We start from the raw sequence: 26577 nt of genomic DNA on the forward strand, positions 1-26577 counted from the left end.
ATCAGATATTTACATTACGATGCTTAACAGTAGCAACATTACAGTTATGAAGTAGCAACGAAAATAATTTTATGGTTGGGTCACAACATGAGGAACTGTATTTAAAGGGCCAGAAGGTTGAGATCCACTGACTAGGTTAACACACTTCTGAAATAAGCAGTAGTCACCCTCAAGAGAGCACACAGTCTTAACTATCCTGTAATCCAATCCCTGCATTGCCTTCTCCCACATCCTTGTAACTGTTCTTAGTTCCCTCCTTAATCAAATGCATTAACAAAACGTATTCTCTGGAGCATTTGAGATCTCGCTCCCTGGCATATGGCATCAGTTTGGCTCAAATTCTTATAAAAACTCTCCGCAGGTATAGTCGGTCTTATGTGACAATATCATGTGAGCACTAATCCTCAATTTACATTTATCCTGAGCCAAATTAAGAGCACATTTCAATGAACTAGTGGGGGTGCAGAATGAGCTACCTAAAGATGTGTTTCTGTGGAATGCAGATTGTTGAGCTAAAGGCAATTTTAGCTTCAGCCTCAAGAGAAACTTCTTTACCTAGAAGAGCTTGAATTAGGGGCTTACCCATAATATGTTATCAGTGGTAACCGTTTTGACCCTACCTATATGGCAGGGAAGCTTTTATTTACTAAATATCTGCTCTTCTTATCTTGCCCCCTTTGAAGCCCCCTAGGCACTTTACTTCATCCCAAGCTCATCCCCCTTGTATACCTCAATCCCCCTTTCTATCTCTGAATCTGTCCTGTATGTGTGTGTGTGGAGGGGGGTGGGGGGCAGTGTCTCTGTGTCTCTCATGTACATGGGATTTCCATACATATTCTAGGTATTTACAAAAACATGTATACAAAATCTGTAAAGTAATTTTCACATAGCACTCAGACTACAGAAACATTCCCTTGGAAGGAAAGAAGACATTATAGTACTGGCTTCATGGCCTAGAGCTCATGCCCTTTGAAAATTCACTTAAAGGTTGAAACCACTCTCAGACAGAAAACAGGAACTTATTGGGCAGAATAACTCTTCAACATTGGCTTTGAAAGAGGGCGAAAATGAAACCTTTTGGTGATTGGGAGGAGTTTCCATGATACATAGTCAGAGTTTGTTCTTAATAGGTTTACTCTCAATCTTAAAAAAAGATAAGGTCCAGCCCTAATCTGTTTGGCTCAGTAGATAGAGCATCGGCCTGTGGACTGAAGGGTCCCAGGTTCGATTCCGGTCAAGGGCATGTACCTTGGTTTCGGGCACATCCCCAGTAGGAGTGTGCTGGAGGCAGCTGATCGATGTTTCTCTCTCATCGATGTTTCTAACTTTCTATCCCTCTCCCTTCCCCTCTGTAAAAAATCAATAAAATATATATTTTTTAAAAAGATAAGGTCCAGATGCCAGCTTAAAAAGACTAAATTATCTTTATTATCTTTGCTTAAAAGTAGAAGCAATAAAAAATGTGGTATGCCTATATAATAGAATCATATTCAGCAATAAAAAAGGAATGACATAAAATAACATGCTACAGCATTGTTGAACTTGAAAACATTACTTTAAGAAACCATTCACAAAAGCCCACATGTTGAATGACTCCATTTATATGAGATGTGTGCTGTGCCAGCACAGCCAAGGGTTCGGTGAGCCTGAGGAGGGGCGGTGAAGGATTAAAGAAGACAGACAAGAGAATACAGCTGGGGCTCAGTGCATCTCCCATGCCTGGATGAGGTCACAGAAAGACCCAGCCAGCAAGCCTAGGCTTTATTTTATAGTGAGATTAAAGCATGTCAACATGTTTACAATGTTCTTGCGAGTTTCACCTTGTTTTGGCAGCACTTGTTGCACCTCCCACAGCCCATTAGCTACCTATGAAGGAACTAGGGAGGGCTATAGGTTAAGCTTAATTATGCTGAGAGGGCTCTACCCTCCAAGCTGGGATTTGTTTGTGGCCCTGCCACAGGTTAGTCTGAGGCTTAACCCTAGAGCCGCTCCCTACAGAGATGTCCAAAGCAGGCAAGCCTATAGAGAGAGAAAGTAGATTAGTGGCTGTCAGGGCCCGGGGATGAGGAATGACTGCTACTGGATGTGGGGGTTCTTTTGAGAATGATGAAAATGTTCAGGAATTAGTGGTGATGGCTGCAGAACTCTGTGGATACTGTATACTAAAAATTACTTTATACTTTAAGAGTAAATTTTATACTTTAAGAGTATACTTGTCCATCACACACCTGTCAAAATGGCTGTCATCAACAAATCAACAAATGACAAGTGCTGGAGAGGATGTGGAGAAAAAGGAACTCTTCTGCCGGGGTCCAACCCCAGCAGGTCCAGGGGTCCCCAAAGGCGTCTCAATGGGGGGGGGGGGCTTACCTAGGGGAATCCTGTTCCAGGGGTTCCCAAAGGTGTGGACGGAGTCGGCGAAGACTATCCACCCTCTTCCTACGGTGGAGTCCTATCCATCCCGAGAGTGGGGCTTACCTAGGGGTCCCTGTTCGGGCGCCAGATGCCGGGGTCCAACCCCAGCAGGTCCAGGGGTTCCCAAAGGCGTAGATGGAGTCGGCGAAGAAGGAATGACACAGAGACAGCGTTCAGTTGATCAGCAGCCTAGCCAGGATCTCCAGCCAGGATCTCCAGCCAAGTTCTGGTCTGGATCTCCAGAGAGGTTCTGCCCAGGATCTCCAGCCAGGTTCTGTGTCCATATTCTCTTGCTAGGTTCTCCAGGTTCTCCAGCCAGGTTCTGTGTCCATATTCTCTTGCTAGGTTCTCCAGGTTCTCCAGCCAGGTTCTGTAGCCAGGTTCTAGTCAGGTTCTTTTGCCAATTTCTGTAGTCAGGTTCAGTCTAGGATCTTTTGCCATGTTCTCTCCAGCGAAGTTCTTCTGTCTCTAGATTCTGTGTAGGTTCTGTCTTCTTGGTCCTGTCTTCTGAGTTCTGTCTTCTGTTGTCTTGTTACAACTGTATTTATACCAGTCGATTCCAATCCTATCAATCTCTATTCCAAAGGTTAGGGCGTTTCTTATCTCCATTCCAGGGAGTAAAGATTATGTAGCTTAAGCAATATTGTGCATAGTTAAAGTGATTAATTACCCGCCTGGCACTTAGTTAAGAGGTTTTATTCCCTCCCTAACTTCAGGGGAAAATCCCTAACTGGGGAAACAACCTTTCTCAGAGACCTTGGTTAAAACACATAGTGCCAAGAAGGTGAGTAAACATATTAAGAACAGTATGCCATATATGCCAGGTCCCTTGAAACAGCAAGGATGGACCGGCTCCCGGCATTTTATTTTGTTTGTTTTTTTCCTTTGACTCAAACTAGCCTCACCTTGACTTACCCACCTCCCTCTCCCTTGCTTAATCATTAAGCCCCCAGGACAATGAGGTTCTGGTCATCATCCAGTTGTCTTAGAAACAAGGTCCTGGATCTATTGACTATTGAGACAGTTTTTTTTTTAATAATTTTTTTTTGTTGAAAATATTACATATATCCCCTTTTTCCCCCATTGACCCCCTCCAGCCTGCCCCCTCCCCCGTCCCCCTATCCCAGGCCTTCTATTATCTATGTCCATATATGCATACAAGGTCTTTGGTTGTTTACCTCCTGCCGACTCGCCCTCCCCTGCCTTCCCTCTGAGATTCTGCACCCTGTTCCATGTCTCTGGATCCACTCCGTTCAGCAGTTAATTTTGTTACTTAGATTCCACATAGGAGTGCAATCATGTGATACTTGTCTTTCTCTGACTTATTTCACTTAGCATGATACTCTCCAGGTCCCTCCATGCTGTCTCAAAGGGTAAGAGATTCTTCTTTTTTACTGCTTCATAGTATTCCATGGGGTAAATGTACCACAGCTTTTTTATCCACTCGTCTACTGATGGGCACTTGGGCTGTTTCCAGATCTTAGCTATTGTAAATTGTGCTGCTATGAACATAGGGGTGTAATCATTATTTCTGATTGGTGCTTCGGTTTTCTTAGGATATATTCCTTGAAGTGGGATCACTGGGTCAAATAGCAGTTCCATATTTAATTTTTTGAGGAAACTCCATACTGTTTTCCATTGTGGCTGCACCAGTCTGCATTCCTGCCAGCAGTGTACTAGGGTTCCTTTTCTCCACATCCTCGCCAGCACGTGTCATTTGTTGATTTGTCGATGGTAGCTATTCTGACAGGTGTGAGGTGATACCTCATTGTTGTTTTAATTTGCATCTCTCTGATAATCAGTGACTATTGAGACAGTTTTCAGTCAAGCTAAACATAATATCTTGGCCTCAGTTGTATTGTAGCTCCAGACCCAGGAAAGCAGAATGATCCCACAGAACAAATCTTAGCAAAATTGGACAGAACAACTCCATGGCTGATATGAAGACTAGATACACTGATCAATTACCCACTATCCTAGCACCAACCAATCACAGAGACCACGATGACTAACTCTATTAGTCACCATGATTAATTATTTGCCCCCTATATAACCCATCCCTTGGAAGCCATCAGGGAGCCAGGTCTTTGAGGATGAGCTACCTGTGACTCGGGCATGGCGCCATCTCCTTAATAAATCCTTACTTTCTTGGCTACAAACTCTTTTTTCGTGTCTTATTGGGCTTTGATGCACACAGGCAAATGGACCCTTCATTCTGGTAACAGCTGTATTCCACATCTCTTTTCACTTTGTTCTTTGTTGTAGTTCCTAGTAAGTGAATTGCAACCACAAACTTGGGTATATAAGAAAAACCATGTTTATTTTCTTTAAATGGAATTAAACTTGATTGATGGCAGGAAAATTTAATTTCTCAATTTCCTCTGAGTAATACCCCCAAATCATACACAGTATTTGGAGAGACCTCTCCAATCTTCAGCCCACATTGGTTACTGCTGAGATTCCCATGGTTAAAGCTACACATTCTTGAAGTGCAGGGACTCGTTTCCACAGAGCATGGGGTTCCTATGTTTGGGAACCTTGATGTCTAGCCTTTCTAAGCAGACCATAGATCCTGGCACCTCTCCGGGGGCTGCCAGGAGACTGAGGGCAAACCAATTTACACTCCTTCACAACCTACGGATATCTCCATTTTTTCCCTTCTGTTTTAAATAAAGACACCCATCTCTTTTTCCCTCTCAAACATCAAGCATAATTTCCTCAATGAGCTAAAACTAACAATAGATAGGAAAAGACATGATCTTCCAGTAGCTTCAGCTTTCCATTCTATAGACATCCCAGACAGAGGAATACAAATGGGCTGGCTACCTGCTTGGAAGAAATAAAGGGGAAAATGTAGGGCATTAGTATCTCCATAAAGTATCATGCCATATCAATAAAATCTTTCAGGAAAAAAATCAAACCTTCTCTTGTTGGTTTTAAGAGTTAAAGGAATTTATTCACCCCTAGGTTCACCTTGGGAGCCCAAGGGCTCAAAGTACTCAATACGAGATTTGCCCTGGCCAGGTAGCTCCGTTGGTTAGAGATTCATGCCAATATGCCAAGATTGTAGGTTTGGCCCAGCTTCTGTGGCTCAGTGGTTGAGCCTGGACCTATGAACCAGGGGGTCATGGTTCAATTCCCAGTCAGGGTACATGCCTGGGTTTCCGGCTTGATCCCCAGTAGGGGGCATCAAGAGGCAGCTGATCAATGATTCTCTCTCATGGATGTTTCTCTCTCTCTCTTTCTCTGGCTCTCTCTCCCTTCCTCTCTGAAATCAATAAAATATATATTGTGGGTTTGATCCCAGTCAGGGCACATAAAAGAAGCAACCAATGAATGCATAAATAAATGGAATAACAAATCGAGGTTCGTCTCTCTCCCTTCCTCCCTCTTCTTTCTCTCCCTACCTCTCTCTCCTCTTTCTCTTACTCTAAAATCAGTAAATTAAAAGAATCATGTAAGAGACAAATGGCAGGTTTTGTACAGCCACAGTTGGATCTAATAGAGAAAAATATATTCAATTTAGTGGAGAGAGCAATTGAGTTTTTAAAATATATGTTTTTATTGATTTGAGGCAGGGAAAGGAAAGGAGAGATAGAAAGAAACATTCGTTGGGGATTGGGATCCAGCCTGCAATCTAGGCATGTGCCCTGACCAGGAATAGAGCCAGTAACCTTGGTGCATGGGATGACGCTCAATCAACTAGGCGACACCGACCGGGGCGGCAATTGATTTTAATTGTAGTTAATAGGAGAGATCTCATGAAAAAATTCAGAAATATAATTTCTGAGAAATATAAATGGAGTGTTATATTCAATACTTAAAAACCTGCCACTAGGAGGAGACAAATGAATTAAAAATTGTTTAATCTGCTCTTCCTTTAGAGCACATTTCCTAAATTAAGAAGAACCTCATGAAAAATATATTTAGTAGCAGAATTCTAGTAAAATAACCTATTTTTAATGTTTTTTTATTGATTTTTAGAGAGAGAGAGAGGAAGGGAGAGAAGAGGGAGAAAGAGAGAGCGATGTGAAAGCAGAACATCCTTCAGCTTATTCCTGCATGCCTCCTACCAGGGATTGAGCCCAAAACTCTGGTACGTGCACTGACAGGGAATCCAACCAAGGAACCTTTTGGTGGACGGTATGTCAACCAACCGAGCCACACTGACCAGGGCTATTTATTTATTGATTGATTTTAGAGAGAGGGAGAGAGAGAAACATCAGTGTGAGAGAGAAACATCCATTGGCTGCCTCCTACATGCACCTAAACTGGGATCGAATCTGCAACCTGGGTATGTGCTCTGATGAGGAACTGAATTTTGTACTGGATGACACTCCAACCAACTGAGCCACACGAGCCAGGGCATGAATATTTTTCTTTAAGTAACAGTTTATATTCATTAAGGTATTTTTTAATCCCTCCCCCCCTTTTTTTATTGATTTCAGGAACGAAGGGAGAGAGAGGTAGAAATGATGAGAGAGTATCATTGTTCAGCTGCCTCCTGCACGCCCCCTGCTGCGGGTCGAGCCCGCAACCCCAGCATGAGCCCTTGACCGGAATCAAACCTGAGACCTTCCAGTCCGCAGTCCAATGCTCTATCCACTGAGCCAAACCAGCCAGGGCAAAAATCCCTTTCTTACTCTGTTTTAAATCTGAAAACGAAATGTTGGACCAGTGGCTCTCAGACTTCAGCTGCATCAGAATCACCTGGAGGGCAGATTGCTCAGCCCCAAAGCCAGAGTTTCTGACTCGCCAGGTCTGGTACAGAACAGCACAGACGATCTGCCTTTCTAACTAACAGGTTCCCAGGTGCCGCTGATGCTTCTGGTCCGTGGAACATGTTTTCAGAACCATTGTGCTAGATGACTATAGCAGTAAACTATTTGACAACAATCAGATTCAATTCAATATTGAGAACTTACTAACTAAAGTTATTTCAGTTTGTTAGACAGTAACTTGGTATTGCAAAGACGATTGAAATGATCATTTTTGGAGGACTTTGAATCCAAAAGAAAGCAATTTAATACTGGCACAGCATTCCAAAATCTGGTGGTTAAACAAAACATGTTTGCACACTGAACGCCCAGCAGCTAGTTTTTAGTAAGTCCTAATTTAAAGCTCGATGCTGTGCAGAATAGTAAACTACACTCTAACCCAGTGTTTCCCAACCTGTTTTTGGCCATGCCCCACCTAAGCATCTCTAAAATCCTGATGCCCCCGCCCCTGTGTCATATAATTCTTATTATTAAAAATGTGAGCTCCTATTCACTCGGGGGAATCCTAAAAGGCCATTAACTTGGTCTAAACAAGCTTCCAAAGAACATGGCACCCATGAAAGAGAAAAATAAAAGAACAAAAGGGCAACTGAAGTACTGAGGAAGAAATCACTAAGAAATTGTTTTTAAAAAATAATATAAAGTGATATGAAAAAATAGCAAATAAAGTTTCAAAACATAACAGAGAACTGAAATAAATAAATATGTCACAATATATATTTATATACTGTATATGAGACCCCTAGAACCATAAAAAATGCAAAAAAAATCTGTTAATAACTCATTCTCGAATTGCCCCCCTTAAAAATCAAATTGCCCTCCTGTGGGGCATGTGCCCCACGTTGGGAACCACTGGGTTAGAGCTACTTCCATAAAAAAGTTTGAGAAATACTGGTATAGGTCAAAAGTAAATGACAGCTTGGAACATCATGACAACATTTATAGTTAGAGAAGTATTCAATGATTTATAGTTAGGGTTCATTAGCCTTTATGATAACGTGATAGAATTGACTTCTAATTAAATGGAGTAGCATGAGGAGAAGAGAGAAGAGGAGCAGATAAGAGCAAAATCGAAATTACTACAAGAGCGAGCCTAGATGACTCCCAGAAAGCTGTCAGCTTAGTTCTCAACAGGAACTTTGCAGGCCAGAAGGAACTGGCATAAAATATTCAAAGTGATGAAAAACAAAGACCTACAGCTAAGATTATTCTACCCAGCAAAACTGTCATTTAGAATCAAAGAATAAAGAACTTCCCAGACAAGACACAGCTAAAGGAGTTCATTATCACCAAACCAGTATTACAAGAAGTATTAAAGGGTCTTCTCTAAGAAGAAGAAAAATAAATTGTCAAAAATATGAACAATAGCCCTGACCGGTTTGGCTCAGTGGATAGAGCGTCGGCCTGCGGACTGAAAGGTCCCAGGTTCGATTCCAGTCAAGGGCATGTACCTTGGTTGCAGGCATATACCCAGTGGGGGGGGGGGGGTGCAGGAGGCAGCTGATCGATGTTCCTCTCTCATTGATGTTTCTAACTTTCTATCCCTCTCCCTTCCTCGCAGTAAAAAATCAATAAAATATATTTTAAAAAAAATATGAACAATAAAATGGTAATAGGCCTGGCTGGCATGGCTCAGTGGTTGAGCATCGACCAATGAACCAGGAGGTCACGGTTCAATTCCTGGTTGTGGGCACATCCCCAGTGGGGGGTGTGCAGGAGGCAGCCGATCAATGATTCTCTCTCATCATTGATGTTTCTATCTTTATCTCCCTCTCCCTTCCTCTCTGAAATCAATAAAAATATAAAAAATTAAAAATTTAAAAAAACATGTTTTTTAATGGCAAGAAATACTTATCTATTAATGACTGAATCTAAAAAACAAAATAAATGAACAAGCAGAACAGAAACAGACTCATAGATACAGAGAACATTTTGATGGTTGCCAGATGGAAGGGAGTTGGAGGGATGGGTAAAAAGGTGAAGGAATTAAGAAGTACAAATTGGTAGTAACAGAATAGTCAAGGAGATGTTAAGTACAGTTTAGAAAATCTAGTCAGTAATATTGTAATAACTATGCATGGTGTCAGATGAATACGAGATTTATCAGGATGATCACTTAGTAAGTTATATAAGGTCTAATCACCTGGAACTAATATAATATTGTATGTCAACTGTAATTGAAAAATTTTTTTTAAATGACTTTTAAAAAAAAGAAAAAGGGATAGGACTCGGGTGACTATATAAATGAGGAGGCCTAAAAGAGAAAGAAGTTTTATTAAAAATCTCCCAATTATGAGCCTGAGAGTTAGTTTAGAAGTATGCTATTGGCGACATGAGGTAGAGCCCCAGCTGCTCTGTCCAAACAGATGAGAGTGCTAAGCAGGCTGTGGTCTGTGTAGTCAGCATTGCCTGGGATTCTGTTACAATGCCAATTCTCAGGCCCTGGCCCAGACTACTAAATCAGAAATGCTGGGAATGGGGCCCAACAACTTATGCTTTAACACACTCTCCAGGTGATTCTGACTCACAATTAAGTTGAAAACTGAGCTAAGCCAGTGTGGCTCAGTGGTTGAATGCCAACCCATGCACCAAAGAGGTCACTGTTTCCATTCCCCGTTAGGCCACATACCTAAGTTTCAGGCTCTATCCCCAGTAGGGGATGTGTAGGAGGCAACCAATCAATGTTTCTCTCCCTTCATCTTTCTCTGAAAATCAATAAAAACATATATATTTTTTAAATTTGGGGGGAAAAGAAAATTGAACTATGCCAGTTAGATTTATTTATTTATTTTTCCTTTCAGGAATTTTAAGAGACAGAGTGAATCAGTCTATTGATTGTGAGGAAAGAAGCTAAAAGTTGGTTATAGAGAGACTATGAATAAGCAGGAACTATAACTAAACGAAGTGGTTGGCCGGTAGTCACAGAGACAGAGGAACGGCGACAGCCTGTGGTTGGGGAGTACTGCATTCCAGCAGCAGCCAAGAGTGACAAGTTAGCCCAGTCTTTAGGTGTGCATGGACTTTGTCCAGTTCCATGTTCATTTTAGTTCTCAACAGAAGCCCAATCATATTGCTATTCTTAGGTTCCTATGATATTCTTATCTCTTTTATTGTCACGTGTTTCCTTAAAATAGACTTCCCATTAACTGAGGTGACCTGAGTGGATCTGTGTTCCTGCAATATAAAAAGCGGATAAAGCTCCAAAGTAGATGGGGCAAAAGTTTAAATTAATAAAAACAATAGCTTTTTAAAAAAAATTATGGTCACTTATTTTTTAATTTTTAAAAAACGTTACCATCTTAACCATTTTAAAGTATACAGCTCAGTGGTTAAGTATATTCACAATGTTGTGAAACCAATTTCCAGAAATTTTTCATCTTGCAAAGAATTACTTTTTTAAAAATTACTTATTAATGAAATATATTTCAATGCTATCACCTTTCACCTTATACAACTGAACAACTTCAGGTCTGATGCTCAGGTTCATACTTGGGGTTTGGTGTTTTGTCCTTTTGCTTTATTTTATCTGTTGGCTTCCTTATGTAGGCAGTCACTCTGAAAAAGTACTACTACCTTTTTTAAAATATTTTTTTTAATTAATTTCAGAAGAGAGAGGGAGAGAGAGGTAGAAACATCAATGATGAGATAGAATCATTGATTGGCTGCCTCCTGCACACCCCCTACTGGGGATTGAGCCCACAACCCATCCCTGACATTGCCTATACCATTATATTTTGCTTTATCATCTTGATGGCATTTTCCTTTACTCTATGTACAAAATATGACTTAAATAGCTTGGTCTTGTAGAATTAATGTTTTATTACCAATTCATTACAAGAAAAGAAGTCAAAGTCCTAAAAACAAAACTGTTATACTTAGGGTGTTTCAAATGTTTTAATTTGTTGTGACAGTTTGACTTGTATCAGAATGTACCATACTTTATCAAACCTCACACTCTTCCTTTGCACCCACCAACTAACCCTTTTGTTCTAAACCAAGCCAATCTGTTGAAACTCTACATCCTGCCTTTTTTTTTTTTTTTTTTTGCCACTGGGTCTTTTCTATGTCATTTGCTCCACCAGGCTGACCTTTGCTAGTTCTCAGTCGATGCCCATTGCATTGCTTCTGCTACACCAAGAAACTTGTCTTACTATGGTACTCTAATCTTACATTCATTAATCAAAGCCACATTTACTGAGTACTGTACTTAATATTTTCCAAGCCCTCCCTCCACTTTTTATATGACTTTCTGTAAGCAATTTTAAATCCTATTGTTCATATTCTACTTTGTATTTTAGTTTGCATATGTGTATTTTTTTCTTACCTTGGGTAAATGCCTTGAGTTAATGTTTTAGGCTTCTTTGTACAGTGTGGGGGGTTCATTAAAGTAATTGAATAAATGGATGAATAAATTAATTAAATAACGTGAAATTAGTTTAATTTCCTTCAGAGGAATTTGAGGGAAACACTTGACTAGAAGTTATTCTAAGTCCAAATAGCTTTGAGGATTAAGTTGTAGATTATTCGATAGAAGGGCTTCTGTCTGCACTGTACACTCCTCCATAAGTATTTTTTTACAAATATGTTTTTATTGATTTCAGAAAGAAGGAGAGAGAAATGTGGTGAGAGAGAAACATCAGTCGGCTGCCTCCTGCATGCTCCCTACTGGGGATTGAGCCCCGCCCCCCGCCCCCTCCGCCCCCCATGCGCGTGCACGCACACACATGCCCCGACTAGGGATTGAACCAGCGACTTCCTAGTGCGTGGTACAACACTCAGCCAACTGAGCCACACCAGCCGGGCCTCCCTAAGTATTTTTTATTCATTGATTGATTTTAAAGAGAGAGAGGAAGGGAGAGAGAGAGAGAGAGAAACATCAATTTGTTGTTCCACTTATTTATGCATTCATTGGGTGATTCTTGTGCCATGTGCCCTCACCAAAGATGGAACCTGCAACCTTGAAGGAGTATCCGGAGGACATTCTAACCAACTAAGCTACCAAGTCAGGGCCTCCAGAAGTATTTTTAAAATACGTTTTTATTAACTTGAGAGAGAGGGCAAGGCAGAGGGAGAGAGAAGCATGGATGAGAGAGAAACACCAATGGACTGCTTCCTACATGCCTCCTACTGGGGATCGAGCCTGCAACCCGGGCATGTGCCCAACCTGGAATCCAACCAGGACCTTTTAGTGCATAGGATGACACTCAACCAACTGAGCCACACAGGCAAGGCAAGCCTCCGTAAGTATTTTGATTGGGATCACTTATTACTTATTTTTGACCCTTACTTTTTCACTGTTAACATTATTTCTTATAGAAGTGAGATGACCCAATGACTGACACATGTTAAGTGTTCAGGAAATGCTTGTTGAATTGTTAAAATTAATGTGTATTATGTTTAGCCTTTGCAATAAAAGTAAAAGTTCCTTCATGTCAAGGACCCAATAATTGAAGTAGTCTCACATATACCAACTTTAGAATTAATACAATTCTGAATTTACAGTTCGTACTTAATAAATGCTTCTTGAGTAGATGAATAAAATGCTTTTTTCTCAGAAGAAAGAATCCTTCTTAGGAGTCAGTATTTCTCAGTATGGTACTGTATCCCCTAAATTAGAATCACTTGGGATGCTTATTAAAACTATAGAGCAGCGGTTCTCAATCTGTGGGTCGCGACCCCTTTGGGGGTCGAAGGATCCTTTCACAGGGGTCGCCTAAGACCATCGGAAAACACATATATAATTACATATTGTTTTTGTGATTAATCACTATGCTTTAATTATGTTCAGTTTGTAACAATGAAATTGGGGGTCACCACAACATGAGGAACTGTATTAAAGGGTCGCAGCATTAGGAAGGTTGAGAACTACTGCTATAGAGTCTTCGGCCCTGGCCGGTTGCTCAGTGGTTAGAGCGTCAGCCTGGGAACCAAAGGGTCTTGGGTTCAATTTCTAGTCAAGGGCATGTACCTCAGTTACAGGTTCAATCCCTGGCCCCAGTCGGAGCGAGTGAGCATGGACCTTGGAACCAGACTGACTGGGCTCAACAAACTCTACCATTTATTAAATGTATGTTCTGGGCCTGCTATTCAACTTCCTCGTGCTTCAGTTTCCTCCTCTATAAAATGGGAAGAACGGTGTAATTATCCCATAAGTTGTTGTGAGGATTAAATGAGTCAGTACCTGTGAGGTGCTTGGAACAGAGCCTGACAGTATAAACACTATGTTTGCCATTATCAGATGATAAGTATCCACTTTCCAACAAAAAGCCCCTCTTATCATAGAAAACTTAACCCACGGAGTTTGGCCTTTCTTCCTTTCTCCTTTTCTGTTTTAGAGACGTAGACACGCCAGACCAGGATACTGCCTTGTTGCAGGATAAACCTACAACAAAGAAATCTTAGGTCTTTTACCTCATGCTGATGAGCCAGAGATCAGTACTCAATCTTTTTTTCTTTTCTTTTATGCCCCCCCTCCCCCTCCTTCCCCCTCCCCCTCCAGTACTCAGTCTTTTGAATTGCTTCCCCATAATTAAAATCGAATAAAAAGGGCAGGGATAAAATAAGTCTACTAGTAACATGCTTTCTTACAAGAAAGCGTTTGTGTAGCTACAAAGGGTAACAAAACACAGACTATTGTAGCAACAATCCTAGGGCCAAGTCATCTCCTGTCCCAAGTCTCTGTGGAGATCACGTTGACTCTGGGCCTCTTCCTTCCTACTCTGGTCTCCGGGAGTGTTGTAGCCTCTGATAGACAGAAAAAGTTCCCAAGACCAAACCAGGGAGTTTATAGCGCCCCAGCCCTCCCATTCTCGAGTGAGATGAGCTTTGGCAGCTGATCCCTCAAGGACAGATCCTTGACAGCAGATGTGCCTGGGAAGTTTGACAGTTTTTCTACAATGGGCTCCTTGTTGGTATATGTATCCAGACTGGATATGATTAATTGACTCTTAAATTCAGGCTTTCTTTTTATCATGTGACTTCTGAAAAGTCACTTACCATTAGAATTTTTATTTCCCTATTTGTAAAAAGGAACTTACAGTAAATGTTAGTGCTAGACAGAACTTCAAAGACAATTTCATATAACTCCTTTAATTTTTATAAAGAGGCTAGATCCAGAGAGGTTGAGGAAATTGCTTAAAGTCAAAGAGTTGGGTCAGGAATAAAAGTTGTGCAATATAGTTAATTTTGCTATTAACAAAGGGCTAAAATTGGAGAATTTTGCTTGAAGATTAAAATGCCGTTGTTGTTGTTTGTAAAAATCGAATTGGCTTTATTGTTTCATGAATCAGTTAGCATCTTATCTAGAAACCAGAAGGGTTCTCTGGTATTTTACTTTTTTAAAAAAAATATATATATTTTATTGACTTTTCACAGAGAGGAAGGGAGAGGGATAGAGAGTTAGAAACATCGATGAGAGAGAAACATTGATCCGCTGCCTCCTGCACATCCCCTACTGGGGATTTGCCCACAACCAAGGTACATGCTCTTGGCCGGAATTGAACCTGGGACCCTTTAGTCTGCAGGCCGACACTCTATCCACTGAGCCAAACCGGTTAGGGCAAACCTTAATTCTTTTAAAAAATATATGTTCTTATTGGTTTTAGAGAGAGAGGAAGGGAGGAAGGGAGAGAAAGAGAAACATCAACCAGCTGCTCGGGCATGCTCCCCACTGGGGAGCGAGCCTGAAACAGGGGCATGTGTCCTGACCAGGAATTGAACTGGTGACCTTCTGGTGCATGGGATGACACTCAACCAACTGAGCCACACCAGCCAGGGCCAAACCTTAATACTTAGCTGGGAAAAATACCACACCCAGTAACTGTAGAATAATCCAGTATCGGTTTTTTCAGCAACACCCACTCAGACAGATAATAATCGTGGTTGATAGTATCATTCTACATAGTAGCATCATCTGATGCTACAATGGAGATAAAAATCAAGCTGTAAGAACAATTAATATAGTCTTTTCATTCAACAGATATTTAATAATGAGCAGGCTGGTGCCCTAGTGGATGGAAGAATAAAACGTCCATATTTTGTTCATTTGAGAGTTGCTGAGCTCAGAAAAGTTTTCTCTCTCTCTCTCCTATTTTCTCCTTAAACACGGTAGCATTTTCTTTCAGAATGAGAAGAGGATTTAAAATAAAATTGGATGTGCTCATAGATTAAGGATCAAAGGATCAAATCAGAGATGTAAAGTGCTCAGCTTTCAACTCTCCAAGGATTCAATTTTGTTTTCCTCAGTGTTTTTATTAATGTAGCGGTTCTCAACCTGTGGGTCGCGACCCCTTTGGCAGTCGAACGACCCTTTCACAGGGGTCGCCTAAGACCACCCTGCATATCAGATATTTACATTACAATTCAGAACAGTAGCAACATTACAGTTATGAAGTAGCAACGAAAATAATTTTATGGTTGAGTCACAGAAGATTGAGAAGGGCCAGAAGGTTGAGAACCACTGTATTAATGTTAAATGTCTGCTATAAGCTCAGCTGTTTCTATTTTTGTGGAAGTTGGAATGAAATTGGAGGACATCAAATGGGTCTTTAAGAAGTTTCTCTTTCTTGCTTCAATTGCTTGTCTTCCACTGAGTGTTAACACTCAGTGGGTGCTAGCAGTACTAAGGAAACTCTTTCATTTCTCACCCTGAATACACATCCTATTTGGCCTCCTCAGGATTTCAAACCACTCTGCCATTAATAGCCATAGATATTGTGAGATCATATTAAGTATAGAGTGGGCAATTAACACAGATGCCCTATACCAACGTTGCCACAAGTGCTCTGAGGAGTAAAGGGGGGGGGGGGGCAGTGCAGACAGAGGGTCAATAATAATACTTGGCTTTTAGTTAAGTGCACTGGATTTCCAGTGCTATCCTTTGTGAACAAAGCACTCTTGTGTAGAAAGTTTGTTATTATCACTATAGAGATCAGCATAAATAACAAGAGAGCAAAATGTCTGCTATAAGCTCAGCTCATCTCTATGAGCAAGAGAGTTTTATAGTAACTACTAGAGGTTTGGTGCATGAAATTCATGAACCGGTGGGAGCCCTAGGCATGGCCGGCGATCAGGGCCATCAGGTTCCTTGCCTCCCTGTCTCCTCCTTCCCTTCCCGACTGCATGCCACCACCATGCAGTTCCCTGCCTCTCCCCCTCCCCGCACCCTCTTTCCCTTGCCGCTCATTCCACTGCCACCCACTCCTGGTTCCCCATCCCAGCCCAGGGTCCTGCCCCAATCAAGTGATCAGGGACTGCTGGCCGGGGGTAGGGGCCAACTGCCACCACAGCAGGCTGGTGGTGGGCCAATCGGGAGCAGGGGTTGAGGGGGACAGGAGGAGGGACCCGGGAGATTGGCCGCCAGCCCCTATGAGGGAGCCGGTCCTTGGCCCCCCTGGGAAAGGGGCCACATCCACCACCCACCCCTGGTTCCCCATCTCAGCCCGGGGGCCTAGGGGGAGAGACTGTGAGGTTGGCTGGCAGGCCCCATCAGCGATTGGGACCTGCAGGCTGGGGGCAGCTCCTGCATTGAGCGTCTGCTCCCTGGTGGTCAGGGTGCATCATAGCGACCGGTCATTCCAGTCATTCTGTCCTAATGGTTGCTTAGGCTTTTATATAGAGAGATTTTATTTTATTTTTTTTATCCTCACTCGAGAGTACGTTTTATTGGTTTTAGAGAGAGAGAGGAAGGAAGAGGGAGAGGGAGGGAGAGAGAGAGAGAGAGAGAGAGAGAGAGAGAGAGAGAGAGAGAGAAACGCCAGTGTGAGAGAGAGAGACATCAATTGGTTGCCTCCCGTATATGCCACCACCAGGGGTCAAACACAACCTAGGTATGTGCCCTGACCAAAATTGAGCCCAGAACCTTTTGGTGTACAGGACAATGCTCTAACCATCCGGCCAGGTCTATAGCAACAATTTAAAAGCAGCAATCAGACCTTTATTCCTAGTTTTAAGCACAAACATTTGGAACACAATTATTTCTCATATTTAAGAGGACAATTTTGTGAGAGATAGCTAAACTTTAGTTACAACTTCATATTCTGTGCTCCCTGATAAGAAACAACTTCTTTACAGATGAATAGAACATGAGGGTACAGCCATCTTTCTGGTGCCAATGTGTCTTTGGTAATTATGGCCTGAAGAAAAATACTTTTTAATGTGAACACAAGTAAAATGCACTTTATTTTTGTTGCACTTATAGTCAAAACATATAAAAGGTAAAAAAAAAAAATCTGACTAACCCAGCCGTGGGCAAACTACGGCCCGCGGGCTGGATCCGGCCTGTTTGAAATGAATAAAACTAAAAAAAAAAAGACCGTACCCTTTTATATAATGATGTTTACTTTGAATTTATATTAGTTCACACAAACACTCCATCCATGCTTTTGTTCCGGCCCTCCGGTCCAGTTTAAGAACCCACTGTGGCCCTCGAGTCAAAAAGTTTGCCCACCCCTGGACTAACCTATTGCCTGCTGTAGAAATGTAGAGTCAGTGAATATTTATCAAGCTCCTCTGGTACATGATACTATTTCATGTATTCATGAATGTGGAAATACATTAAAAAGTTGATGATGCAATTTGATTCGATAACATTATGCTGTATTAAGCTGTGATTTTTCCACAAGATAATGTGTCTTTTCATATTTTGAGTGATTCAGGAGAGCAGCTAGTTAAGAATAATAGCATTCAACATTAAACAAAAATTTTCCAGTATTTAAAAAATAGAATGCAATTAAGTAGCTGTCATCAGATCTTTCTCTTATTTTGTTTCATTCTTTAAAATGACATCTTTTTATAAGCAGTGAAAACCACTGTGTATCATCTTAGCTGAATCCTCTCATTTACATTTATTTTCTCAGGAATTAATTCATACACCTGGGTTGGGTTTTTAATTTTTTTTTTGTTTAAGAAGGGAGGTGCTTGCTTCAGTGACATAGAACTCCTACAATGATTCATCATAATTTTCTATGTGCAACGTATTCTGGTAGGTGAGGCACGTACATGGGCATCACCAGTGGCTTTTCTTTTTTCTTTTTTTTCTTCTTTTTTTAAATATGGAACGCTTCACGAATTTGCGTGTCATCCTTGCGCAGGGGCCATGCTAATCTTCTCTGTATCGTTCCAATTTTAGTACATGTGCTGCCGAAGCGAGCACACCAGTGGCTTTTCATAAGCCTCTGATAACTTTAGCTACACTTTGGGAAGAAGAAAAACAACATTTTACTTACATTATGCTAAATTAACAGCATCTATTCATCTTTCATGAACTTCTGTTCCATGAAACACTTCCCAGTATCTAACAAACAATTTGAGAGTGTGGGACCATGTGTGAGTTCTTAATGTGTTCTTTGGCGTTAAGCACAAAACAGTCCATGTTGTAGGAGGAGGTTGATATGTACTTGTTGAATTGGAACAATTCATTGCAAAATTCCAGTTTGCAGATAAAAATTTAGTACATAAGGGCTAAAAAAAGGGATTGGCTTGGGGAAACAAAGAAACCTTAGTTCTTCTACAGTTCCTCACATTCAAACCTAATATATTTCTGTACAGAAGCATATTACCCAATCCAATTGGGTGTCATTTAGAGTTGAAGCTTGGAAAAAAAGAGAAAATATAATAATAATAAGTAACTTTAAATTTCTTATGTATTATTGCATTTGAGAGTATTGATGTGCTCTTTGGAAAAATAGCCAAGGTTCTTTTTTAACTGGCATGGAAAGAAAGCGTTGCATTAAGAGTGGGGTTGTGAGGATGGGCAACAAAAGTTCTTAGAGCACTTAATCCTATCAGCGCTAACTGGCTGTCACAGATGTCCCATTCTGGATCAGTCCAAAAAATGACCTGAAATGACAAATTATAATATAAAACTTCAATATAAGTGCCTTTCTCATTAAAGAAATGAATGAAAGGAAGAGCCTCATATTTAAGCAATATCTTTAACACGGCCCAGCCGCCTCGTTTATACAATGAGAAGTTGTATTGGATAATACTAGATCCCTCCCACACAACTTGCGTAATGCTTTTTTTCAGGAACAAAAAGGTCTCATGGCTGAAACAAGGAACCGACAAAAACCACTTACTGCGAAAGTAATGATAAAGATGATGATACAATAAAACATAGTATCACCGTTCAGTAATGCGAAATGGTGGATTTATGTAGCTCTGTTATTCACCTGATGTCATCCACAGTTATAACATTTTGCCCACATTTGCTGTTAGAGGGATTTGCGACATTCTGGAGAAAGACTGACTACACAACTACAGGACATTCTGTTCCAGGCTTGGGGTTGCAGCTCTCTGAGCTTCCTTCCTTCTGCAAGTTATGAGTCAGGTATTTAACATCTTGGTGTTCTCCATTATATTGCAGTCGCCTACAGGGCAGGGATTACACCCCATTCATGTCTAAATCCCACTCTAACTTGCATAGCGCTTTGCAGATGGTAGGTACTCAATAAACGTCACTTGAATGATCTCTTTGTCTATAAAATAATGATGGAACCTAGTTTTTAAATGAAATTTCACACTGAGTGACTGCACTGCCAGCGAGGACTCAGCAACCTCCCTTCGAACCTTCCTCGCTTTTGGACGCTCTGTCAACCCTGCATGCCTTCTCCCACCTCAGCCTTCCGCAGGCCATTTCCACCCAGGAAAAGGAATTGTACAGTATGTCCGCTATCAGAACCTCCACTCCTTCAACCCCTTTGCTGATGCAAGTCAGTGTGATGATCTGCTTCCTGCTGCCACTGAGGACTGCTAATACTAGTATCTATATATATAAAACTCTAATAAGCAAATAGACTGAATGGCCGAACAACTGAACAACCGAACAATGGGTTGCTATTACATGCGCTGACCACCAGAAGGTGCATGCGGTACATGGCAGGATAGTGGAGCAGAGCAGGTGAGCAGGGGCACCAGACCAAGGTGGGTCACCGGTTGCTGTCATCAGGGCGAGCCTCTGGTGGTTACTGAAAATTCTTTGCTCCTGCATGTCGTGGTCCTTCCCGGTGCTTGCACCTGCTGCCAGTGCTGGCCCTGCTGTAACCGCTGCTGGTGCCAGAGCCACCGCTCGCACCCGCTGCCAGCACCCGGTGCTGGCTCAATTGCTTGGAGCCGTGCAAGCGGTGGCTGCCAACCTCGATCGCCCCTGAGGGCTTCTCCACCTCCCCCTGCTTCTGAGGGGCGATTGGGGCAGCAGTCACCACTTGCACCTGCTGATGGTGCTGGCCCCAATCGCTCTGTGCTGTCAGTGCATGGGAGGGGTGGTGGTGGGAATGGGGCTGCAGGCAGACAGGGGACCAGGGGCCACCACGGGAGGGGCCGTGCAGGGCGCGGAGGATGGTTGGAGAACCGCCCCTGTGCCCGCGGCAGCCTCATGGCCCACAGTTTCTTTCAAGGTGCACGAATTCGTGCAATGGGCCCCTAGTATCCATATAAGCATTCAACAGAGAAATGGCAGAAAGACTCTTACCACTGTCCAAGGGATCACCGGTGATTACGATAAAATGAAACTAGTGAAGGCCTTTAAGATGAAATTTGCCTGCAATGGTACTGTCATTGAGCATCCAGAATATGGAGAAGTAATTCAGCTGCAGGGTGACCAGCGCAAGAACATATGCCAGTTCCTCGTAGAGACCAGACTGACTAAGGATGACCACCTGAAGGTTCACGCATTTTTGGCTCACTGAAGCTTAAGTGAGGATTTCTTTGCAATGAGTAGAATTTCCCTTCCGTTCCTTGTCCACAGGTTTAAAAACCTCACAGCTTATATAATGTAACCATATGGGGTCTGCTTTTAACTTGAACTCATGTAACTCCTTCATGCAATAAACTGAAAAGAGCCATAAAAAATGGAATTTCGCATTAAAGAATATAATATTCATATAGTATCTATCACCTAAAATATTTCCTTTTCCTTGTGCTCATTAAACTTTTGACCCTTTCTCCAGGAATCAGATCAAGTTCATGCTTCTCTATGAAGCACTAATTGGTTGTTACAGCCCTTGATGATGGCTTCTTATTGGGTGACATATTGGGTCTATATCACATTAGATTTGAAGTTCATTACAAGGAAGAAGAGTTCAATGTCTCCTTGTACCCTGAAATCACAGTGCCTTCACAACAAAGGTGCTAAGTAAGTATTTATATGTAATAAGTATATGCAGTGGCCATAGTGCTCATGACCAATAATTTGTGGTTTACTCTTAAGATCAGTTGCTTACAGCAAACCAAAAGGTACTTTAACTCCATATTTTCTATGAGGAAAGTGCTCTGGGCATGCAGCCTTGCTCCTGTATCCCTTGGTCCAGGCCTCTCTTCCAGGTGCCTGCAGCCTGTCTCAGCTTACACCCTGGCAGAACTTTCTGTATATTTTATTGTCTTAGTTCTGGAATTGGAAGGGAATTGGAAGATCAAATGTTTAAAAAAAGAAATAAAGAAAATCAAAATGTCTTTCATGAGTTAATTATGAATATATTGTACAAAGGGTAACCAAAGAACAGACTAGAAGATTTTGAGGACATTATTTCTAATGGAATAATTTGGATACCCACAATTGAACATATGTAATGATGTATAACATCTATCTATATAAAAGACTAATATGCAAAGTGTCCCCTCGGGAGTTCAACCCACCGGGAGTTTGATCTCTTGCTATGATGTGCGCTGACCACCAGGGTGGCTGCTAGGGACTCTTTTTTTTTTTTTTTTTCTCATATATTTTTTATTGATTTTTTACAGAGAGGAAGGGAGAGAGATAGAGAGTTAGAAACATCGATGAGAGAGAAACATCGATCAGCTGCCTCCTGCACATCTCCTACTGGGGATATGCCTGCAACCCAGGTACATGCCCTTGACCGGAATCGAACCTGGGACCTTTCAGTCTGCAGGCCGACGCTCTATCCACTGAGCCAAACCGGTTTCGGCAGGGACTCTTCCCATACACGAATTTTGTGCACCAGGCCTCTAGTAGAAATATAAATGTAATATGTCATATGGAAACAATTATATCTCCATACTCCAAAACTAGCCCAAGAAGGCCTGAGGGTAGAAGAGGGTCCAAAAGAGGAGAAAGGAAGGAAAGGAAGAAAAGGCAAGATGAAATGGGTATGAGGGAGGAAGGGTAGTGCTAAGTGAAGCTTTGGGGAGAGTGTGGATGACTTTTGAGTGGTATATTTTGCCAACTCGGTGACAGGAGTGGAGCTCACACTTCATAGCAGATTAAGAAACTGGGTTAGGTGGGTGGGTGGGAAGAGAAAAACCAGATAACTTGTGTGCATATAAGAATAACACATGCACACAAATAATAGGATAGTGGAGGCCTGGGGCAGGGGGCGGGGGTGAACAATAAGGGGTCAATGGGAGAGAAAAAGAGGACATATGTAATACTTTCAACAATATTTTTTTTAAAAAAAAGAAAAACAAAGCCCTGGCTGGTTTGGCTCAGTGGATAGTGTCAGCCTGCAATTGAAGGGTCCTGAGTTTGATTCCGGTCAAGGGCACATACCCAGGTTGTGGGCTCAATCCCCAGTAGGGGGCGTACAGTAAGCAGTCCATCAGTGATTCTCTCTCATCACTGATGTTTCTATTTCTCCCACTCCCTTCCTCTCTGAAATCAATAAAAAATATATATATATATTTTTTAAATATATTTTATTGATTTTTTTACAGAGAGGAAGGGAGAGGGATAGAGAGAAAGAAACATCGATGAGAGAGGAACATCGATCAGCTGCCTCCTGCACTCCCCCTACTGGGGATGTGCCCTCAACCAAGGTACATGCCTTTGACTGGAATTGAACCTGGGACCCTTGAGTCCACAGGCTGACGCTCTATCCACTGAGCCAAACTGGTTACGGCAAAATATACTTGAAAAAAAAAGGAACTGGTTTAGTGAGGAGGAAGAGATAAATTGATAAGGGGCCTTAAGGCTCAGTGTAGATAATGTACAATTTTTATGAGGAACTGCTTTAAAGGTTTATGAAAAAGGACTTATGATGTGCTCAAAACAGTGCTCAAGAAAGATGAATTGTGTTATAATAATAACTAGAGGCCCGGTGCACAAAAATTTGTGCACTCGGGGGGGAGGGGGGTCCCTCAGCACCGCCTGTGCCCTCTTGCAGTCTGGGACCCCTTGGGAGATAATGACCTGCTGGCTTAGGCCTGCTCCCGGGTGGCAGAGGGCAGGCCTAATCCCTAGGTGCAGCCCCTGGTCGGGCTCAGAGCAGGGCCGATTGGGGAGTTGGGGCACCACCCCCTGTCATGCACAGAGCAGGGCAGATTGGGAGGTTGCGATGCCACCCTCAGTCACGCTCAGGGTAGGTCCGATTGGGGGGTTGAGGCACCGCCCCGTCACACTCAAGGCAGGGTCGATGGGGAGGTTGCGGTGCCACCCCGTCATGCACAGATCAGGGCTAATCAGGGGGTTGGGGAGCTCCCCCATCACGCACAGAGCAGGGCCCATCAGGGGGTTGAGGAGCTCCCCCCTGTCACTCACAGAGTAGGGCCGATAGGGGAGTTGGGGCACTGCCCCCTGTCACACACAGAGCAGGGCAGATCAGGGGGTTGGGGCGCCACCCTCTATCACCCACAGAGCAGGGCCGATCAGGGGGTTGGGGCGCCGCCCCCTGTCACACACAGAGCTGCAGGGTGATCAGGGGGTTTGGGGTTAGGGCCGATGGGGAAGTTATGGCTCTACCCCATCACACACAGAGCAGGGGTTGGGGCGCCGCACCCTGTCACACACAGAGCCGCAGGGCGATCAGGGGGTTGGGGAGCTCCCCCCTATCAGGCACAGAGCAGGGCCGATCAGGGGGTTGGGGCGCCTTCCCCTGTCACGAACAGAGCAGGGCAGATAGGGAGGTTGCGGCCCCGCCCCTGTCACACACAGAGCTGCAGGGTGATCAGGGGGTTTGGGGGCTGCCCCCTGTCACGCTGATCCTGGTGCTGGGAGACATATTACCCTTTTACTATATAGAATAGAGGCCTGGTGCATGGGCGGGGGCTGGCTGGTTTGCCCTGAAGGGTGTCCTGGATCAGGGTGGGGGTCCCCACTGGGGTGCCTGGCCAGCCTGGGTGAGGGGATGATGGCTGTTTGCAGCTGGTCACACCCTCTTCAGGGTAGGGGTCCCCACTGGGGTGCCTGGCCAGTCTGGGTGAGGGGCTGAGGGCTGTTTTCAGGCTGGGACTGAAGCTCCCAACTGCTCCTTTTTTTTATTATTCTGGGCCACCTTTAGCTCTGAGGCTCCAGCTCTTAGGCCTCCGCTCCTGAAAGCAGGTATCTGGTTTGTTTCGGTTCTATAATCGAAACACTGTATCAACTCCAGCTCTGAGATCCCAGCCGGCTGAAAGCTGGTTTCTGGGGTTTTGTTTAGCTTCTATATGTTACAATGTTTCTTAACCTGCAAGCTCAGAGGCTGGCAAGGCAGACGGGGAACGTTGCAGTCCTCCGTCACTGAAGCAAGCAAGCCTCATGTTCAGTTTAAGCTGCCTGGCTGCCGGCCGCCATCTTGCCTGGCAGTTAATTTGCATATCACCCTGATTAGCCAATGGGAAGGGTAGTGGTCATACGCTAATTACCATGTTTCTCTTTTATTAGATAGGATAGGCAATATTTATTGAACACATTATATTCCAGGTACATATACATGGGGCAGGCAAATGTATTTTACAATTGTGAGTATGAGAAACTATTCTTATATTATTTACTAATTATTATATTATTTCTCATACAAACAATGGTAAACCCACTTTTGCTCACTCCTGTATTAAGTACTTCACATATTAGCCCATTTAATCTTAAAACAACCCTGTGAAGAAGGCAGTTATCTATATAGTACAAGCAAGGAAACTGAGGCAAAGATATATTAAAGTAGGTTCCATGGCTCTAAATAGCAGACCAGAAATATGAACTCGAGCAGTCTGATTCTAAACCCAGTGTTCCTTCCGTCATGTGACATGGCCTCTCTCTCTTTCCCTAGAGCTATTTCCCTTTTAGACAGACAGCTAGGGGGCTACTTAGATGGTTTTAGTAGTCTGAAGCAGATACTGATTAGACCCTGAGTTTGGACTTTAATCACAGAAAAAGCAAGAAAGGTATGACACAGAAAAAATCCCTCTGGTAGGTTAATAGGATTTGCTCGATATATTTAAAAATGAAGATGAGAGAGATTAGGGAGGTAAGGATAATGCCTATTTATATTATTTCATCCCCAAAATATTTATTGGACACTTACTATGTGGCAGGAGTTGCTAGGTGCTTAAGGAAGACAGAGTAAACCAAATCAGTAAAGTTCCTGCACATGTGGAGCAAGATTGTGTTATTAGTAAAAAGAAACAACCTGGTTATATATGCACAGACTTTGTCCAGAATGAAGCACAACAAACTGGCAACACGGGTTGTTTAGGCGGGGAATGAGCTAGAAGCAGGGACACAGATGGAAGGGAAACCTCAAGAATTGTGCCTGTTGAATTTTAACATATGGGTGTGTTACCTACTTAAAAGTTATACATTTTAAAAAATATATTTTTTATTGATTTCAGAGAGGAAAGGAGAGGGAGAAAAAGAAACATCAATGATGACAGAGAATCATTGATTAGCTGCCTCCTGCTCGTCCCCTACTAGGGATTGAGCCTGCAACCTGGGCATGTGCCCTGACTGGGAATAGAACCATAACTTCCTGGTTCATAGGTCAATGCTCAACCACTGAGCCACACCAGCCTGGAAAAAGTTATAAGACTGTGTGCTGTCTACTAAGACATATATATATGTGCATACTTACCTATATATGCAAACACACACATTTGCCTGTATATGCACAGACTTTTTGGCAGTTCATACAAGAAACTGGCAAGACTGGATGCCTCTGAGGAAGGGAATTGGGTGGGTGGGAGATTGAGGTAGGAGAGTGACTGAATTTCACCCAATATATGTATCATTTGCATTTTTATGAATTTGGTTAATATAATGTGCAGAAGTATTAATTTTAAAATGAACTGAGTTTTGAAAGTAGTAAGCAGAAACATATGAATAGAAGTTTTATATAGATAGAAAATCCCACACATTTTTATTTTATATACTAGTGTGATTTCTCCAAGTTGTAACTTTTACCAAATTTAACATTCAAAGAAAAAGTGCATGTGCACACATGCAATGTAGGAGAACTGACAAAAGCATTGGTGTTTGTGAAAATAATTAAAATATTTGGGCTTTGCCTAATGTGGGAAAAACGCCTCAGCTATCAAAATTGTCTAGATAAGTTTTCAAAAATGCCTAAGGCAGTTTCACTTCATACAATAGACACTCTGTTGAAACAGGTTCAGGTGGTGGCCAACCTCCACCCATAAGCTTCAGGGTTTTTGTGCTTCTTTTAGAACTAACTAACCCTGACAT

The 26577-nt window shown here is 42.5% G+C and overlaps 1 non-coding gene across 1 annotated transcript; it reads right to left on the minus strand.

The window, feature by feature from the left end:
- Positions 1–18238: 18238 nt before the first annotated feature.
- Positions 18239–18345, minus strand: LOC118660932. Its single transcript, XR_004969096.1, has one exon. It is a non-coding gene; the product is annotated as a U6 spliceosomal RNA (small nuclear RNA).
- Between the last annotated feature and the right edge of the window lie 8232 nt (positions 18346–26577).

Source organism: Myotis myotis, unplaced genomic scaffold (genome assembly GCF_014108235.1).
Source record: "Myotis myotis isolate mMyoMyo1 unplaced genomic scaffold, mMyoMyo1.p scaffold_m19_p_7, whole genome shotgun sequence".
Taxonomy (NCBI): domain Eukaryota; kingdom Metazoa; phylum Chordata; class Mammalia; order Chiroptera; family Vespertilionidae; genus Myotis; species Myotis myotis.